Source organism: Piliocolobus tephrosceles, chromosome 7 (genome assembly GCF_002776525.5).
Source record: "Piliocolobus tephrosceles isolate RC106 chromosome 7, ASM277652v3, whole genome shotgun sequence".
NCBI classification, from domain to species: Eukaryota; Metazoa; Chordata; class Mammalia; order Primates; family Cercopithecidae; genus Piliocolobus; species Piliocolobus tephrosceles.
The window spans coordinates 78,401,551-78,409,243 of NC_045440.1; the positions used below are offsets into that span (position 1 = coordinate 78,401,551).

Below are 7,693 nucleotides of genomic sequence, written 5' to 3' on the forward strand. Positions count from 1 at the left end.
AAAACAGTGCTCTACTAAACAAAGTAGTACATCTAGCTGTTTCAGTGTATTGTCTGAATTATCATAGTAAGACTAGAAAACTTTACAATTCTTTCCATGAAAATAAATATGTACCTTTACATTTACATTTATTTATCCAGAAATCCTGTTCATATTTCTATGGAGAAATTTTGGATGAAGAACAATTTCCTTATTTGGATTATGTGAATTTGAAGTGAACTATGATGAATTTATTAATTACAAGCAATTTCTCAAGAAAATTAATCTTAAAATGAAGTATTGCCTTGTTCTGATATATTCATTATTATTAAAATTTTAGGTTTGGAGCCGTGGCTCACGCCTGTAATCCCAGCTCTTTGGGAGGCTGTGGCGGATGGATCACTTGAGTCAGAAGTTCGCCCACATGGCGAAACTCCATCTCTATTAAAAAAAAATAACAAAAGTTAGTCAGGCATGGTGGTATGTGCCTGTAGTCCCAGCTACTTAGGAGGCTGAGACAGAGAATTGCCTGACCCTGGGAAGCAGAGGTTTCAGTGAGCTGAGATCCTGCCACTGCACTTGAGCCTGGGTGACAGAGAGATTCCATCTCAAAAAAAAAAAAAAAAAAAAAAAAAAATTAGAGTAACGGACCTGATGCCAAAGGCATCTAAGTTATTAAAGATTGGAGAATTTGAAATTATTGTTCAAATGCAATGAGCTTGTGTAAATTATTAGGTTCAAAGTTAAATAATTTTGTATTTAAGTGTCATTATTTTATTTGTAAATAGTTTCAACACCCTTCTAATATAAATCAATATATTATAGTGATTGCTATTCTGAAATTTTAGTGAATTTTCCCCTGTTATATAATTTGCAATAATAATCTAAAAATACATTAATTGGCTCCTTAGCTATTTAAATTAAGATATGAAAGAGAGTATATTATAATGGTTAAGATATTTAATTCTTAATTCGGACAATCTTTTTTTTTTTCCAGACAATCTTAAAATCTAATTCCAACAATTTAGTATCTGTGTAAACTGAGGCAAGTTTCTTAACCTTTCTGAATTTAAGTTTCTTTATCCGTAAAATGGGGCTAATGATAATGCCCAACCCAAATTGTTGCTTTGAGAATTTAAAGAAAAAAAAATGTACACTTAGCCTAGCGTCTGACATAAACAATTCTCATTATCTTTATGATGTTCAATTTCTTTCTTTCTTCTTTTTTTTTTTTTTTTTTTTTCCTTCCTTTAGGTGGAGTCTCACGCTGTCACCCAGGCTGGAGAGCACTGGCACAATCTCGGCTCACTGCAACCTCCGTCTCCTGGGTTCAAATGATTCTCCTGCCTCGGCCATGATGCTCAATTTCTAATACTGTAAGTGGTGTTCTACGTTCTTCTTTCATTCCTTCCTTGCTTTCTGGTAGGATTTCACCTTTGCTATAATCAGATGACTCCACATGTTTTTTATTCTGATACATCTTTAAGCAATCAGCTGTCCTGTGATTGCTTAAATTTGCATTGAAAACAACTAGTCTTTTTGGTTCATGGGGTGAAGAGCTATGAGGAGACACATTTAGACATAATGGCAAGGACCATGCCTTTCTTAGAGATCCTGAACTTTGAGCTGGATACAGTGACTGGACGAGAATTGAGGTTCTGTGTCTCAGGAAGAGGCTGGCTGTATTCTTTACATGGGAGAAATTCGAGACATTTCTGATACTTGGTGGCCAAAAAAGAGGAATGTGGCAGAGAATGATGACTTGTTTACTATGCCCATTGCCCTTTCTGTCTCATAGCCTCTCTTACAGATGGGAGTGGCCATGGACAGAATTTTGGCCCATTCAATCTGGGTTAAGTTATTCTTAGGCCGGACACTTCCAAGTCTGACCCATAAATAATCTTTCTCTCTTCCCACACACTGACTGAACCTGTGAGTCCAGTGGGTATTAGAATCACTATTTGGAATGAAGTAGGTCAGCAAGTCACCATACACAAAGAATCTTCCAGAAGAACTGTCTAATCTGGAACATATATGTTGGGTGACTTTTTTGTGTTAATCACTGACATCTTGGGGTTGTTTGTTACAGCATTGTGACTAATACACATTCCAAATAGGACAACATTTACTGTGTGGTCTATAAAATGAAAATAATTATTCAAAAGGTATATAAATAACATGTGTAGAAGCAGAATATATAGTGCAAGACAGAGGGAGTAGCAAGTACAGTAGGCAAGAAGAGAGAGATAGAAAGAGATAGAGAATGGGAGAGAGAGAGAGAGAAAAAGAGAGAGAGAGATGACCTATTCCAGCAACTGCAATAAGCAGTCTCTCTATACCTATATTAAACTCTTTCCTACTTTCCTCTTGTTTACTGGAATCCAACCACAATTAGCACTCTCAGTTCCCCAAAGAAGCCAATCTGTTTTCTGTTGCAGGACTTTCTCAAATGTTGTCTCTCCTGCCAGAAATCTCTTCTCTTGAATGTTTGACTAACTCCTATTTACCATATGTATCTTTAGAAAAAATATTTTCTGAAAATACAATAACATTAGACCCTTGTTCTTAACTTTTTTCATAGTATCTTATTATTTTCTTAAGTCATCACAATTTGTATTCATTAAATAATATGTATATTAAATTTTAATATATCTGTCTACCACACATTAAACTGAATGAAGGTTTATTTATCATTGAAAAATACTTGGAACATAACATATACAGAAATATTTAGTGAATGGATTTATATAACATGAAAATAGAAAGTAAATAAGGGAGAGTTTTTATAACTTGTTTGTTAGCACTTTATCTTGTGGACAATTGAGTGTTCTGAGTGGTTTTAAGCCATGGGTTGATATAATCCAATTTAGCTTTCAGAAAGATTACTTCATTTGGAAAAGGATTGAGCAAAGTAGAGTAGTGTGGTGTTAGGCAAGTGTAGGGACAAGTGTCTCTGTAATTTATGAGATAGATAAAGATAGTATGAATCAAAGAAGTATGAGTGAGACTCAAAAGCAAAGCATGGGACTGAAAGATGCTATGAATGCCAGCCAAATGGAGAAGACAGTATAAGGTACTGATGAAACAAGTGTTTGGGAGAAACGCCCAACATTATTCTTGGTTACTTATAAGCTATGTAAATTTCATCAAATAGCTTAAATTCTCTGTAGTCTCAGTTTTGTCATCCAAATAAATATGTGTTTTCTTTGTCAGTTTTCAAACTTTTATGCCAGCAGTCAATGAATGACTAAAATTATCAGCAATACTATAGCTTCTTTGATTGAATCAATGAGTGGGGGAGTTCAAAGCCTCAAACCCCTAAAGTTCTGTTCTTGTCACTTTTCCTGAGAGCTCACGTTGATATCTGAGGAACTTTTGGGATTTGAGGGCCAAAATGTAAAAGTGATTGTACTCCTGGAGATCTACATTTGGATGACATGGATATATCTCAAATTGAACTCTTAATCATATTTCAAATCAGTTTTTCTCTAAGACTGTGCTTTTTCAGTTATCCTATTAATTTTTTATGCTTCATTGATCCACTATTTACTAATTGCTCTTAAACCTACTATCTCCTTCTCATATATTTTGTGTATGGTCTAGCCATCACCATTAAGATGGCCCACTAGGCTGTCATACTTAGTAAGCCCCAAATTAAACTCCATATATAATCTCCATCTGCAAACCTTTTCCCCATCTTATATTCCCTCACCTGAATGATTTCCATTAACCACTCTCCAGTTCCCTCTTTGAAAAACTCAGGAAAGTCCTAGATTCCTTTATCTCTTTTTATATCTCTTTTATTTATATTTAAGTGGTAAGACCAAACCTTATTCTCACAAAAATATCTAGATAGTAGTTATAATGATTCAACTAATCAATTAAGTAATCTTTAATGCTGTGAAAATATATTAAACCAATCAAGTAAAATACTTAATAAGAAGATAGGAAGACAAGAAGTTTCTTGTAAATCCATTTTAAAGACTAACAAAAGAACGACAAGAAAAATCAATCAATCAATAAGACCAAAGATAAAAGAAAGCCTGAGAGAACGTTAAGCTACAAAAGTGTGGAGAAGAGAGAGCAGTAAATTCTGTAAAATATTGCAGACAATGAGGCAGACAAGGACTGAAAGGGAAACACTAATTTAGTAACAAAGAGGAGGTAGAATTTATTAGTGAAAGAAGTTGCTAGAGTCCTGGGCATAGAACTCGGTTTCATTGGGTTGAAAGGCAAGCAGGAGGTGAGAAATGATAGGCATTGATACCTCTCAGGAGTCTTGGCCACAGAAGTGAGGGTAGCAGGTCACAGTATTTCCGAGCCTCACTTTTCTCATCTGTTCAATTGTTGTGATAAATACCTTGTGTTCTGCACAGAGATTTTTGTAGGTTGGGAGGAAAGTGTGGGTGGCACTAGACACTTTTCAAATCACTCTTAAATCCTTGAAAATAAGTAAAATTTCTATGTGAAGTAACCAACACCTGATAATTGTCAGTTACTTATGTTATAATATCTATTTTATATTTTAAAAACAGCAGTCTCCTTGAAGCCAGGGTATCTCTTATTCATTTTTGTATCTCCAGTCTCTAACATAGTACCCAGTACATAGTAATAGCATAATAAATATTGCTTTGTGTCCCCCAAATTGAATTTTGGCATGTAACTTAAATTCTATGCAAATAAGGGTAAGTGGCTTTAATTCCAGAAAAGATACAGAAGAAACAGAAAAATAAAAAAAAAAAAGAAGACATAAAAGTGGATGTCATTCAAAAAACAATCCAGCATGTCTTTTCCTTTTTTCTCCTTTCCACAGATAGAGAGAGGCTTAGTAGTTCACTAAACTCAAAACTAGTATATGATCTGTCTAGTTTTTAGTTAATTAACATTTACTTTGTGTAAAGATATCTACAGGAAGACACTGTTAGACAGTTTCCTCAGTCTACAAACCAATGATTACATCTAATGAAAAAAATACAGTGGTAGTTGTTTAAAGAAATATTCTAAAAACCCAGAATGATATTAGCACACTACTTGCTATATGAAGAATGAGATTAAAAACTCAGAACTAACCCGATTCTGTGTAACAGCTCTAATAGAATAGAGTTTAAAAAGTAATCAAATTTGGAACATATGCAAAATCCTTAGAGTTCACTGGTTTCAGACATAATAATACATGCCAAGTTATATTAATGAGAGATTAAGTATTGTGTACTTGGATTCTTTAAATTATGCTTTGCCTAATTTAGTTTATGTTTGAGTTCCATTCCCCTGCTCATATAATTTCCCTTGTGCTATGTGGAACAGAATGGCCCAGGTAGATAGCATTTTATCCATCAGTAATATCACATTAATCCAAATGAAACCCATTTTATCCCTAGGGTAGTGAGTCAAGTTTAAGGGACCATTGTGCATTGCTCAAATTAAGAGAAATAAAGAAGAGAGGGACCATGGTACATAAAATTTGCTGAAGTCTTAAATGTTGATGGTAACAAAATACAAAATATTATTATTTTGAATCTGCACCAACAGACCTGGCATGGCTCCTCAGTTCACAAATGGAACTTAGGTTTTTGCAATAGTCTGCACGGATTTTGTATTAAAATTGCGCTTCAATATTTATAAAGAAGCATATGGAATCAGAACAATCCCCGTCCCCCCAAAATAGGTGAAAGACATGTTTAGGCAAAAAATGATGGGACACGCGTTCTACAAAGTTTAACAGAAAGTATGTGATTAACTTTTCACCAAGACAATGGAATTTCAGTTTATATCTTTTATAAAAAGAGTCCAAAATATTCTAAGTATTTGTATTCAGTAACAGCTACTGGTGATGCTATACTTCGGTTGTCTTTGGCCATTTCTCTGTCCCTTTCTCATGATTCCGGATACTAATAGTCCATAATTCTACTCCTCTTTGGAAGAACTGCCCTCCTTCAAATGGAGTCACTTTTCATGTATTTGTAGAGAACTGGATGTGTCTGAGTTTTCATCTCTCCGCTCAAGCTCACTTGCCTGAAGATGGGACATTGAACAATGCTTAGGGATAATTTGCATTTCACAGATTCCTTGTAAGATTAGGTTACAAGGAATGATTGGCCTGAAGTCACTTTCTTGCTTGTTTTTCTTTCTCTTTCTTTATTCTGATTCTCCTTATTTCTTACCAGTTTCTCCTGAAAACATTTCCTTAATTCGTAACTTTCATACAAATTATCTCAAACCCATTTCTGGGGAATCCAACATGAGGAAGATAATGTGCAAAACCACTTCTGCACAATAATTAGTTTATTTTAGAATTGTCCAATAAATAATCTGTTGCTGAGAGAAAATGTCTATATTCAGTGAATTCATTAAAAATACATTTATTGTATCTATGTGCCATATTTTCTTTATCCATTCATCTGTTGATGAACACTTAGGTTGCTTCCAAATCTTACCTATTAAGAATAGAGCTGCAACAAACCTGGAGGTTCAAATATCTCTTTGATTTATCGTATCCCTTTCTTTTGACTGTAACCAATAATAACTTAATTGTACAATTTAAAATAACTAAGAGTGTAATTATATCGTTTGTAACACAAAGGATGAATGGTTGAGGTAATGAATACCCCATTCTCTTTGATGTGATTTTTTTTTCACATTGCATGCTTTTATCAAAACATCTCATGCACCTCAAAAATATATATACCTACTAAGAGTGTATATACCCAGAACTAACCTGCTTCTATGAAACAGCTCTAATAGAATAGCATATAAAAAGTAATCAAATTTAGAATATATACAAAATCCTTAGAGTTCGCTGGTTTCAGATATAATAATATAACCCAGGTTATATTAATTGGAGATTAAGTATTGTATATTTGGAATCTTTAAATTACCCTTTATCTAATTTATTTTATATTTGAGTTTCATTTTGCTGCTCATATAATTTCTCTTGTGCTATGTGATACAGAATGGCCCAGGTAGATAGTATTTTATTCATCAGAGATATCCCATTAATCCAACTGAGACCCATTATATCCTTAAGGTAGTGAGCCATGTTTAAGGGACCATTGTGCATTGCTCGAACAGGTATGCAACATGAAAAAAAAAAAAATCACAACATGAAAAATAAAACCACAAACATTAAAAAAAGATTTATTGAGAAGCTATTGGGTGTCAAGCATTGGAGTAGGAACTTTGAACATAGAAGAGACAAAGTCTTCTCCATACCTTCCTGGAGCCTATAGTCTACTAGCAGACACAAATATTAAATGTACAATATACTTAATTCGAGATGTGAATATTTTTGTGAAGGGGAAGTAAAGGACTCATGAAAACAAAGATAGGGGAGGAACTGTATTAGGCAGTCAGAGAAATCATACACAAAGAAATTATATTTAAGCTGAATTTTGAAGATGAACAGGTGAAAACCAGCTAAGTAGTGTGGGAGCATTTCCTCATAGGAGGGAGAAGTTCAGGGAAAAGGCCCAGAGGCAGCAAAAAGGTCAGCTTGGCTGGAGTATAATGAGCACTGCTGAGTAACTTAGAATAAGGAAACCTAGAATAATCACCCGGAAAAGCTGGGAAGGTGAGCAAGTGCCAAATCATACATGTCCCTTGTAGGTCACAGTAACTAACAGTTTCTACTTTATACTAAAAACCATTAGAAGAATTAAAGAGTTTGAGGAATGAGAAAAAAAAAAAACACATTATATTTGCATTTTAACTGATTGCT

At 34.1% G+C, this 7,693-nt stretch overlaps 1 long non-coding RNA gene across 1 annotated transcript in view; it reads left to right on the forward strand.

Moving 5' to 3' along the window:
- The first annotated feature begins 1,276 nt into the window (after positions 1 to 1,276).
- The window catches only part of LOC111553157, a 24,799-nt gene continuing 18,382 nt past the window's right edge, over positions 1,277 to 7,693 (forward strand). Inside the window, exon 1 of the long non-coding RNA XR_002734830.1 lies at positions 1,277 to 1,355. This is a non-coding gene — a long non-coding RNA (uncharacterized LOC111553157). The remainder of the gene's footprint in view (positions 1,356 to 7,693) is intronic.